Source organism: Rhinolophus ferrumequinum, chromosome 5 (genome assembly GCF_004115265.2).
Source record: "Rhinolophus ferrumequinum isolate MPI-CBG mRhiFer1 chromosome 5, mRhiFer1_v1.p, whole genome shotgun sequence".
Taxonomy (NCBI): Eukaryota; Metazoa; Chordata; class Mammalia; order Chiroptera; family Rhinolophidae; genus Rhinolophus; species Rhinolophus ferrumequinum.
In genome coordinates, this window is record NC_046288.1 from 57933847 (window position 1) to 57947303 (window position 13457).

The following is a 13457-nucleotide window of genomic DNA, read 5'->3' on the forward strand; positions in this document are numbered from 1 at the left end:
AGGATAGAATGTAGACTGTGACAAAAGAATATAATTCTGTTACCAATATATGATAACCTCACTGAAGGGGATGGGAAGAAGAAGGTGTTGACCTAAGTAACTTTGGAAAATGGTGTTCTAACTGGAAACGGAATGTCAAAAGACAAAAGGAACTGAACATGAGCACTGTATTCTAGTTGGTAAAATTGTTTATCATGGGTTTTGGTGTAATAATTCTAAAATCGCTGTACATATTTAGGGGAATTGAACAAATAAATAAATGGATAACAGACAGTAGAAGGCGGATTTCTTGTGGTTGGAGAGGGAGGTAACAGAGCAAGGGGGGAAGGGTAGAATAAACCATGTAGTAATGGATTAGGGTTGAAAGACATTAATATTGGAGACATGAATATGAACTCATGTTTAGCTCAATATAGGTTGCAGATGCATAGGTACAGGGGTAATTATGGGTATGTGTATCCATGGATTAGTATACACATATATATTTCCTAGTTCTAGCTGTTGAAGGGGACTAGACGCAATGGTACCAGAGCATTTTGGTGCATACGTTTCACCCAGATCTTGGTTTCTAATACTCCAATCAAAGGACCCAGAAGAAATGGCTGATTCCAGTGCTGGGACAGGAAATAAACATAATGAGCCTGGAACATCTCTTAGTTCCAGGAAGTAAGGAAGTGCTCAAAAACCAAAGGATGGAGGTATGTCAAAGGGACACAGGAGACAACCCAAAAGAGCTCCTAATAGTCAAAACTGTAACAATTTGAGCAACAAAATAAATAACATAGTATTGGATTGTAACTCAAAGTTTAAAATAAATAGCCATGAGTCCACACTGATATAAATAAATGGCTGAACAAGTAAGTAAATGAAGAAGAGACAAATCTCCCATACAGAAAAATTCCAATAATTTATGTAGATTCTCTTCCTTCAAGATGGTGGGACTTAACTCCATACGCCATGAGTGGGCTATGATCAGCAACTTGCTCCCAAAGAGTAGCATATGAAAAAGCAACTTTACAGTGAAGAAATCTGGCAGATACTCCTTCAGGCAGATGATCAAAGCTACAACATCAGCGATAAGTCATGTGGATGGCATGTGCTCCCAGTATGGTGGGTGAAAATGGGACTTCACCTCCATGGTCTTCCTTCTTAAAACTCATAATCCTAGCCTAAACATGAAAAAGAAAGATCAGACAAATCCAAGTTTTGGGGCATTCTACAGAATACCTGACCAGTACTCCTTTGATGTCAAGACCATCAAGAACATTGTAAGAAATTGTCACAGCCAAGAGGAGAACAAGGAGACATAACAAGGAAAGTGATGTGGTATCCTGAGTGGAATTCTGGAACAGAAAAGGGACATCTGGGAAAAATTAGTGGAATCTGAATAAAAGTGTGGAGTTTAGTTAACAGTAATGTATCAATGTTGATCATTAATTGTGACAAATGTACCATAGTAATATACCATGTCAGCAATAGAGGAAATGGGTGTAAGCTATATGGAGATGCTCTGTAGTGTCTTTGCAACTTTTCTGTTACTATTCTAAAATGAAACATTTACTTAACTTAAAAAAAAATTGAAGAAAAATGTTAATCACATAGAACATATAAAAAAGCACGTACAGAATGATCCCAATTTTATATAATTATTATGTAAGTGTGTGTCAGAAGGAAACTGAATATGTGTGTTCACACTCAGAGATGTGACTACAGGTGACTTTTATTTATCCTTTTTGCTTTTCTGTATGATTCAAATACTGTACTTGACAACAAACTTATATTACTTAAATCATTTGAAAAAGCTTTACTCAAATACATAGGAGACCACATAATAGAGCAGTGGGAGGAGGGGGGATGGGCTACTCCTGGGGGAACAGGCTGTCCCTTTTCAGACCAGCATTTTCAGTCTGACTCAGGAGACAATAATTTCTGGGATAGACTGACAAGACTGAACGAGAGCCGAATCCCTGAGTCTCCGTGATCATTATTCCCAAGTAGCAAGGAGAGAATAGCTGCACCCTTTATTTGTCTACATTGAGAAAACTGAGATGAAGTGACTCAAGCAAGTCCCCACAGTTGGTGAGCTTGCTAAGCCATCCGGATGCTTTCACTTGTGCCATGCAGTGTTCCAAAACCATGTGACTATGACTACCTTTAGGTGGGTTATCGTCTCTCTTTTTTGACTATAGTAAGTTCAGTTCACATGCTTCTTTAACTGCCTGTCCCTGGAGGCATTCATTTGGAATCCTTGATTTACCCAAAGTAGCAGAAATAAAGAATTGGGTATAAGTTAGCAGTTCTGAGATTACATGAGGGCAAAAAGCAACTTTTTTTTTTTTTTTTTTTAATTCAAGGAGGGGAGAAAAGGAAAGTTCTTGTCCTTGTGAGCTAATTCCTGGCTAGAGCCAGCATAAATCTGGCAGGCTCTATGCATGTCACCATCCCTGTGAACGGAGCCCCTGGAATTGTACAGTGCAGACTGTGCAGCCATATGCAGCAGCTCTGACTACCTGTATCGTATTGTAAAAACAGTGTATCTTATCATGTTTAACATCTCGTTTCAATTAGGTGTGGTTTTGAGTCACATCTCCATTCAAAACTCCACTGACTCATCATCATTATCATGGCCTCAGAATATTCATTGAACATTTACTACATGCCAGATTCTAGGTTATCTCATTTATTCCTTATAGTGGCCCTAACCACAAGTTCTAGTGTTATCCCCATTTTGCAGATGAGAAAACAGAGACTTGAAGAAGTAATTGGCCCAAGATCTGAATCAAGCCAGTCTGACCCCACAACCCATCTTCTTAACCACTGAGCTGTCTGACTTCTCACAAAATTCTGCTTCTTCTCCTTTGCCATGGACAACACAATCACAAGGTTCCAGCGCAGTGGTGAGGAACCCAGTATTTCTGAGGTGCAGTGCATTTATGAAGATAATGGAGTTAGTTATTCCCTTTCTTTTAAAAATAATTGCTATTTTAATCTATATGACTCATTGATTTTTTGTATCAATAAATTGTTAAACATAATTTTGAATATTATCACTAACAATTTCTTCATTGATTTACATAGCTGAAAGTAACTTTATTACGACCTCTCATTTTTACTCTGCGCTAAATTATGCTTTCAAATTATACTACTTTCTTGATTGTTTTCATTAAGGGCACTATTTTAATATTTGTCATGCATACTTTTTTTTGTATACCCTGTTTTCCCAAAAATAAGACCTAGTGGACAATCAGCTCTAAATGCATCTTTTGGAGCAAAAATTAATATAAGACCCGGTCTTATTTTATTATAATGTAAGACCGGGTCTTATATTAATTTTTCCTCCAAAAGATGCATTAGAGCTGATTGTCCAGCTAGGTCTTATTTTCAGGGAAACATGGTCATTGTTTACAGTCAGAGGTCAGTGTTTAGAATTTCTTACCATCATAGTTGTCTCTTTTGTCATAAGAACTGATGTATTTATTTTTAAGCTATTAGGAATCTGGCAAAACTTTGGCTATTTGGATACAAATTGTATTAAAATCTATTAGCTAATGTTCCTATTTAATCTCCTCCTACACTGGGCAGCATAATCAAATAGATTTCCAAAGAGGACATATTGAAGTACAGATGGTTTTCTGATCTCTCTCAGGGAAGTCAAGTGCTTAGGGAAAACTAGAGAATTACAGTGTTTGAAAGGGGAAGAAGGAGTTGTGTCCAAGAAAACAGTGTCAAAGCTGTTGAATTTGGTGCCGAAAGCAGCAAGCCTGCAAAGGTTTCCTTGGGTCAAAGTCAAGCTCAAGAATTTCACTGATGGCTGTATTTATACCACCTTTTGAATATGCATCACAGAAGCTGCTACCAAAAACACAGTGTTTGATCCTGAAGTTATCAAAAATAAAGACCTTTCCTCTCCTCAGTAAACACATCCTCTGTGAATGAGTTGAACACACTCTAAAACTTCCAATGACTCTCAGGTCTGCATCTCCAGTGAATTCTCTCTCCTGAAATCCAGACCTGTGTCCAGCTCAGCTGTTCACTGTGTACCTTCATCTGGATTCTTTACTGGAACCTCAAATTCTTCCAACCCTAAGCTCTTTGTCACCATCTCCTCCACCACCCATGTAACAGCAACAACTATAATCACAACACTCAATCCTACTTCATGTATTTCCCATTTAAGGCCTGGAAAAGCCAACCACCTAAATTGGCCCTTTCACTCAGTTTACAAGTATAGCTGATTACCAACTCATAAAGATTCTATTTCCTCAATAGCTCTCGTGTCCACTGCTGTCTCTTCCTCCCAGAGCCATATTATATGCCTGGCTTCCCCCCTGCGCTGACGATGGCATCTGGACAACAGACAGTGTCCCATTTACCCCTGAAACATATACTGGGCCCCTAATGCCCATCACCCAGAGAGTGATCAACAAAATGTTTGTTTGTTTGTTGTTGGAGAAAAAGGAGAAATGAATGAATCACTACAGAGTTAAGATCGTGGGAAATGTGCTTGTTTTAGGTCATTTGAATCCAAAGTGGGATGGCTTTGTTTCCTTCTATTGTGACCCTCCCATCTAGAGCTTTAAGACTTTTGGAACTTTTCTTGGATTCATCTGAAAGAATTTTCCCTAAACTTTCTGACGATGCAAAAGTTAAATTTCAAGTCTGCGCATTTACTTTTAAACCACTCAAATCATCTGTGTTTTTTGGAGAGGCAATTTGTATCTATTTTGTCTGGCTGCAGGCTTGGGCCTTTAGGCGTGGTGTTTCTCTAACAGCCTTCCTCAGCCCATTCGGAGATGGCGTTAAGCTCCAATAGCTGTAAGTTATCAACTGTATACATTGAATTAACTTCTCTCCTATTCATCTTCCAGAATGGCCCTAGCTCCCTGCCATCCTTGAAAGAACTGAGAAAATAGTCACTCAAATCATTTTCTGTTTGTGGCTCACAGGAAGAACCCCAATGCAGAAAAGCTTCAGGGTATCAAATGAGACCTTAGGAAACGTTTCTCAGAGGCTGACCAGAGTTTATGATTCTCTGAATAACGGATCAGTCTCACCTTTCCCTTTCCAGCTCATCCATTCACAACCTCCTTCCCTGAAAAGCAACAAATCCCCACTCGCCATTGATATGAAGCCAGCAAAATACTCTTTCTATTTATCTTCCAAGTCTTCTTTAAACACTCTACCAATACTCCTTAGAGTTAGAGATTTAGCATAAAAACGCTGCAACCTTTTGAAACTTTTTGCTGGGAACTAGGCCGGCACAAAAGAAACAGCCTTCATGGAAAGCTATGTTCACTTTTGCTTCTCTTTGGGGAGGAGTGGTTAACAGTTGTGATGGCAGACATGAAAGTAAGCCCAGGCCTTTACAATTGGCCTCCTTTGAAAGACCTTTCCTTGACCTCTGTTCCCTAGGAAGAGGAAGGTTGCTAACAGGAATATCACAAGGTTCCATTGATGAAATGTCTCCGCAACCAAACCCTGTATGATGACAACTAGTGGGTGGACAAATTTCCCCCAAATCACGACTGGCTATCCGCCCTCCAAATTACTTCACTGTCTGCCAAAGGTTATCTATGAGGAACTAGGAAAGGAAGTGTATTTGAAAACATCCCTGGGACTTGTATACAATGTCTTAAGGTGTTTGATCCTTTTATGAACTGTTGACAGCTTTTTGCCATTGAAGTCTATGTGAGAGTTGCCAGCCAAGCACAGGGAGGAAGTGGGGCCAGAGTGCTTGACCAAAGAGCCCCTGAGGGCTCGTTAGATCACAAGACATGAGACGGCCAGAGAGAGGGAATGGCCCAGAATTCCACGAAAAGCTTAGGCAGCTGGATTAGCAGTTTCAACAAGACCCAGTCTGGCCATCCAAACGTTTTCCTTTGAGGATGATGTCCTTTTCACTTTCAGTATTATCTTCATGCATTCAGGGATCCATGCAAATGGCAATCCCCAGAGCACACAGAGAAGTATGTAGTAACGGGGGGTTATTAATAACCACTATGGGGCACCAGATCAGTAAATGCACTTAATCAGGCCATCACAAACAAACTCACAGACCATCACCAAGCAAACTCATCCGAGTCTCTTAACGGCTATGACAGTTGCTTAATTCAGCTAGTAACTGCTTAATTGGACGTCCTACCACTCTAGCTAGGATATCTTTTCCCCAGCTCCTGGTGTGACTGTCTGCCTGCACTTGCGCTTCATTAGGTCCTCAGTACTCCTGGGAAGTGTGCCTGACGCTAGCTGCAGTTCTATTGCTCCCCATGTGGGGAAGTGTCCTTGGTCGTGGCTCCTGCCATACACTCTACCACTGCAATTAGAGTAACAAGCCATGCGTTGGGGACCCTTAGCTTAAAGAGGAATATGCCCTAGTTGTGTGCAGTACTGACTCTAGTACACAGTGGGTACTTCTAAATCAGTAATAAAGTGAAGGTATCCTCATTAGCATAGAGAAAAGAATCTTTTCCCCAAACCTCACATCCATCACTCCGACTTTTAACCTTGGTCTCTAGCCCCTTCTCCTTGCTCTCTTTTTATAGCCAGCTCATCTTTCCAACACAGGCTTTGTATTTCTCCTGCAGCCCAGCTCACAGCTCAAACTCTATATGAAACACAGCTCTTTCCCACACCTCTCTCCTTAGCTCCTTCTAAAATTTGACCTTGTGCCATCTTGGTTGTCTGGGTAGTGACCCACTGGATACGAGTTTCCATGGACACTGATGTAAATACACACTTCCTTTTCACTAGTGTTCCTGGTCACTATTTTCCTCATGCAGTGCCCTTCCACCAGCCAGACCTTATCATGGCAGGGTGATTCCATTTGTGCTATAAATTCCTACAATCTTAGGAGGATTAATAGTTTAAAAATCATATTGTAATAATCATACTGTTGTTACAGACAGCTGTACAACAGCACAGAGTTAATGAACAACTTTTCTAGAGGCTTATAGTCTGTTAGAGATTCACAATTTGGAGAAGGGGGACCATGAATCCTACATTTCCAAGCCCGTGTTGCAACCACCTGACCACACTCAACAAGCATAGCATTTCTTAGAAAAGCCTGATTTTCTTCCAAAACAATCTACTTTCAAAAAAAAAAAAAAACTTAATTATTTCTTTTGCTTCATTCAATAGGCCTCCAATTATGATTGTTTTTAAAATAAGTTTGACTCATTTTCATATTAAATTGCTTGATCATTTCTTTTAAGTTAGTAAGGAGTTTCTGTGCTTTGAAGTACAGTTTTTGGTTTTTTTGTTCCCCTTCAGGGTATGACAAACTATTACATTGTCTTGAGAATTGGGGATAAGCTGGATTAGAGACACAGAGCAAGTGGAGCTCAGGGACATGATTTCTAAATAACAGTTCCCATGCAAATGATCCTACAACATTTCCTTCTTGCTTATGTTTTTGTGTTGGTGTTTTGTTGTGGTCTAGAATGGGACAAGAATGAAATAGTAGATCCGCATGTGAAGTCTATCTTTTGGAACTGATGTAGGCATATCATATATATATCCAAGGGGCCTGAGGATTTCTGTAGTTAGAGATCCCCCAGATAAGAAAGGGAAAAATGAAGGGACCGCATCCTCATGTGTCTAACATTCAAAATCTTCTTTATAAAAGGACAGCTCTTTTATTACACAAATGACGACTTTGGCACATTTTCAGTTTTAAGTTACTGCATTGTAGATCTTAATTTCTTTGGTTTGAGATAGTATGCCATGGGGGGGTGGAGTGGGGGAAGCAAGAACTTTTGAGTCAACAGATCTGAGCTCAGGACTGGTATTAGCTCTTGACCTTGAACAAGTAATTTTACCTCCCTGAATTTTAGTTTCTCCATAAAACAGAAACAACCAAACCTAGTTGACAGGGTGATTATGTACATAGCACAGAATGCTGGGCCCAGTTGGAGTATTCCTTAGCTCACAAGCAGGTGAGTAGTGTCCTCTAGCCCACCCCATTCCTAGAGAGCACCCACAAAGCTGTGGGTACTCTCTGGTCAAGTGCATAGTGGTGCCCTCTTCTGGCAAGGCAGCCTAACAAAGGCAGGAAGTTTCGCAGTTTTCCTATTTAGCAAAGCTTATTACTAAATGTATCAACAACAAAACAGTCTATAACTGTACATAATATTGTGTGCTCCATGGATATTTAATTTACAAGAGTGTCAACTGACCAACTAGACCTAGTTGGGTGAGGTAGGCAAACAATGCATAGTCTTCTACTAGGCTGTATAACTCCCTGGGGCAGGCACCTTATGTGTTCTACTCACAACTCTATCTCCTACATTTAGTGCAGTTTCCCCAGCCATGGCATCTAGTCAATAAGTATTTTGTTGAATGATTGAATGGAGTCCAGTCATAGCCTGAGATGGTACAGCTTGAATTTTTAAAAGCTTTTTCTATGAAAGAATGAAGAATTTTCTGGAAAGTTCACTCCCCCATAGTTTAGTAAGATCAGAAAAGGAGACTGATAACAGCTTTTCTACCCTGAATATGACTGTTGCTTTTCTCCCACCCAGTGTCATTGGGTAGACTAGGGATTCTATCTTTACTTTGAGGCAAGACATAGATTACAACCTCTTTGGTTTTTACCTTCTTTCCAAACTCAATCATCACCACTTTACTTCCTGACACTGTCCACTGAAAATAAGAACAGTAAAACTAGACTTAGAGGAGACAAATTCTACAATTGTCATCATCACGGAACATTTACTGAGATACTTGGCACAAAGGAGTCAGTAGTGAGGAACACTGGTGGCTCTTGGGCAACTGAGTGGCTGGAGTATTATCAGTCCTGAACAAGGGAACCATGTCAAAGGGCATTGGCAAGAACCGATATTTTTAAAACGTTCCCTACTGTACCACCAGCCAGGATGGGTGTAACTGAGGCCAGAAGAGCCAGAGGAAAGGAAGGAAGCAGGGTGTGTTAGCCACATGACTAAAGTGATAGGGCATATGATTCTTAAGCAGGAAAAGACGTGTAGGCTGGACAAAAATGTAAACACTGGTGGCATTTGGAGCATTCAGGAGGGCTGGGAATTAAAAGCTCTATGAGTCTGGTGAAAAGAAAGAGTGGCTTTGATGTGGAGCAGATTTTTCAACTGTAGTGGAGTTGCCATCTCTTGTGGTTACCAAAATAATATTTAAAGGAAAAATAAGAGGATGTTCTTTGCTTAGGGCTATCCTGCAAGGCGAAGAATCCTAAGTGTTTTCAAGTTGAAGAAGACACTATTAAGAATCTAATGGACCAACAAGTCCAGTCTGTAGCCACTAAAAATTGCCAGGCCATTTTGGCTATCATCTCCTCGAGCTGATCATCCTTTGCGCAGGAATGAGGGAAAACGCATGACCTTGCAGCCAGAAAGCCAGAAGGCCTCAGCAGGAAGTCCCTTCTGGGGCTCTTCACATCCGCCTGAACAAGACTATATTCAGGCCATGTAATGAGGGGAAAAGAGCTCAGCACTGGGATTCAGGGGTCAGGGTTTTACTGCAGCTCACTGACTAACTAGCTTTGTGACCTGTGGCAGATCATTAGATCTTTCTGCACCTTGGTTTCCACACAGAGGGTAGAACTGGACAATTACTATGGACTCATGTTTCAAACCTCCATGATTCTACAGTTCACAGAAAGGGCATAGGCTACGTTCCATTCTTGCTTCTCTGTATAATTTGGGCAAGTTTTTAATGCCACCCAGTGCCTCAGTTTCCCCATCTGTAAAATTGAGTTAACCATACTAGTTTTACAGCACTTTGAGAACTGACAGATGAAAGGTATTATGCAATTGTGAACTACTATCAAAGTGCCTGGTCATGTTCAACTGAGGAAACGTTTCATCTTGTCAGTTTTGACCTGCTCACTCAATTCCATTCCGGTCAGTATGAGTTGCTGTGCTTGTTCCCTTTACTTCCTCTGGCAAACTCTCCTGTGATGATGACTATCTTCCACAAAGGAGCTCATGGAGCCATGGTTTGAGTCATGAGCTGGTCTTCCAGAGACCTGGCTTCTAGCTCTAGCTCTGCCATTAGCAGCCTGGGTGACCCTGAGCAAGTCATGTCATCTTTTTGAGGCTTAATGTGCTGATCTTCAGAAGACAAGGAGGTTAGGCCGGATCGTTTCCATGGTACCTCCCTGCACCAGAGTAGAACGTGAGAAAATGCTTAAGGTAATGGAGAAAAGGAAGAGGCGCAGATAACATATATAGAGCGAGCTCTGTCAGTATTGAATTTACAATAACCAAAACAGTGGTCCTTAGAGTAACTTACTATACAATCCTCTGTGGCTGTGTTAAAGCTTTCATTCCTAAAACATGATTAGTGTGTTGCGGTGACAATTACATTTGTAGGATTCAAATCCCATCTATGAGACTACACACTGCTCTTACTGTGGAAATGGTATGAGAAGGAAAAAGGGAGTTGAAGCCTTGTGAGTTATACGTGTCATCTGGCAGTGTGGGTTCAGGCTTACTTGTATTTAAAGCAAATAAGTTCTACTTAAAATGGAAAACAACCTTGTTTATCTTTGAATATCTGTGGTGGAGAGTGGCTCTAGTTGGTTTTCTCTCGCAGGAGCCATCTCCCCCCATATGTAGACTGGGTCTGTGCTCTCAGCCACTCACGGGATTTTGTGCTTTCACAAGTTCTGCCATTTACCAGACCGAGGCTTGGCGGTTTCCTTTGGGTTTTCTAGAGTTGTTCTTACTAGTCAGGCAAAAAGACCTCTCTCCCTAGCCTACATTTAAGCTGCAGACTGGAGTTTTTGTATGTGGTTTTCTTCTCTTGCCATTAGACTAACTGTCCCTATGTATTCTCTATACATTCATATGTTATGCAACAACAGGGATACATTCTAAGCAATGCATTGTTGGGCGATTTCGTCATTGTGCAAACATCATAGAGTGAATTTACACATATCTAGATGGTATAACCCACTACACACCTAGACTGTGGGTACAGCCTATTACTCCTGGGCTACAAGCCTGTACAGCCTGTTACTATACTGAACACTGTAGGTAAGTGTAACACAATGGTAAGTATTTACGCATCTAAACATAGAAAAGGACAGTAAAAAAGATACAGTATAAAAGAGAAAAATGGTACACGTGCATAGGGCACTTACCATGAATGGAGCCTGCAGGACTGGAAGTTGCTCTGGGTGAGTCCGTGAGTGAGTGGCGAGTGACTGAAGGCCTAGGACATTCCACTACTATAGACTATAAACATTGTACCCTGAGGCTACACTAAATTTATAAAAAAAATTTTTTTTCTGTTTCTTTCTTCAATAATAAATTAACCTTAGCTTACTGTAACTTTTTTATTTTATAAACTTTTTATTTAACCTTTTGACTCTTATAACAACACTTAGCTTAAAACCCATTGTACAACTGTACAAAATATTTTCTTTCTCTATATCCTTATTCTGTAAGCTTTGTTTCTATTTTTAAAATTTAATTTTATTTTTTTAACTCTTAAAATTGTTTTGTTAAAAACTGAGACACAAACACACACATGAGTCTCGGCCTCCACAGGGTCAGACCGTCACTGTCACTGTCTCCCGACTCCCACGGGAGTCTTCAGGGGCAATAGCACCGCAGAGCTGTCATCGCCTACCATAACCAAGCCTTCTTCTGGACACCTCCTGAAGGAAAAGCCTGAGGCTCTTCGTGAGGAGGTGTCACTCTGTTCAGAAATATGCCCACGGTGGCTTTCTTTCTTTGTTTCTTCTTTTCATCAGAGATTTGCTTTCATCAGAAATTTCCTCTTCATCAATGAAAACCTTTTGGTTTGGGGTCCATGTTTTAAACGTTTTAAGGAGCCCGTTGAGGTCTACAAAAGCTTCTACTAAATACTTCACTGTGAATTTTCTTGGGGGGTGTTCTTGTTCTTTTTCTTCCCCTACAGGTTCCTTTTCTCTTGCTTCTTCAGCTCTATGTTCCTGTTCCAGTTCCAACAACTCATTAGTCAGTTCCTCAGGAACCAGCTCCAGGAGCTCCTCCATGGCATCCTCTTCACCCAGGTTCAGATTGTTTACCATTGCAACCACTGTCTTGTTGATTTTTGCAACCCCCTCAACCCTGGCAAATCCCTTGAAGTCAAGTACTAACCTCTTGAGTGTCTTCTCCCAGATGCCATTCATACGCTCCTTGGTGACATCACTCCAAGCCCAAGCAAGGTTCTTGATGCCGTCATAGATGAAATCCTTTCGGAATTGCATGAGCGTCTTCTCAGTGTCATCCTCAGTCATAGCAATAGCCTGGGTATAGGTCCTCCTCAGGTCGTAGGCCCTTAAAAGCTGCGATAGCACCTCAATCCATTGATTAAATCAAAGAAGTGCTGTTTGGAGGGAGAAGTACCATTTTGATATTGGGATGAAGGTCACCAATAAAAGCAGGATGTCCCAGATCATTACCAACAATAAAAAAAATCTTGAAATGTATGTTATTCTCCAAACAGTACTTCTACATTTTGCTGACACAGCAATTCAGGAGGGCATCTTGGAAGAGGAGCTGGGTCATCTATGACTTCTTTTTGCTCCTGTAGTGTGTGCTTATTGATATGCCTGAAGACCCTGGGGTTCTCATTGCGCCAGATCACAAAGGGTTTTAATTGCTGGCCTGCAACATTGCCCCCAAACTGTTATCCTGTCTTTAAAAATCTTGAAACCTGGCATTGATGTGGCCTTCTTATGAATGAAAGTCCTTTTAGGCATCCGTTTCCAGAAGAGAGAAGTTTCATTCATATTGAATATTTGCTCTGACAAGTAATTTTCCTCCAGAATCAGCTTATCTCGAGTTTCCAAAAATTTTCTAGCGGCATTCTCATTGGCCCTCCCAGACTTACTATTCGGTTTTCACATCATATAATGAATAATGGTTCTCAAATTGTTTAAACCACCCAGAGCTAGCAGTAAATTCAACATCATAGTTGGATCCAGCCTTTTCTTTCAACAATGCAAACAACACTTTTGCTTTGGCTGTGTGTGATTCTCAGGGTGCTGAGAGAGATACACTCCTCTGTCTGGTCTTCAATCCAGACCATTAGAAGTTTCTCCAGGACTGATATAGGCCCTTCTCAAATTTTTGTTAGTCTCATTGCCTTCAGTGAAGCAGATCCTTTCACAGTTTCCATTTCTCTGTTCTTGTTCTTCAAGACTGTAGTTATGATGGAATGGGACAAGCCTGACTTGGGAGCAATAGCCATCACTGATTTTCTACCTTCATAGTCCTTAATCGCTTTTAATTTTGTTTGCAGGAAAATTACTCGACATGGTCTCTTACTGGCAACATTAGCAGTGGATTTTGTATGTGTAGGGGCCACGATGGACAAAACAGCACGAGATTAAACTGAGATTAAGAGACAATGATGCAATCAAGAACGGTAAACATGAGCTATATGAGGCTGATGCCCGTGTAACATGACACTGTTTTACAGCAAACATTTTTTTTATATTAAGTAGGAAG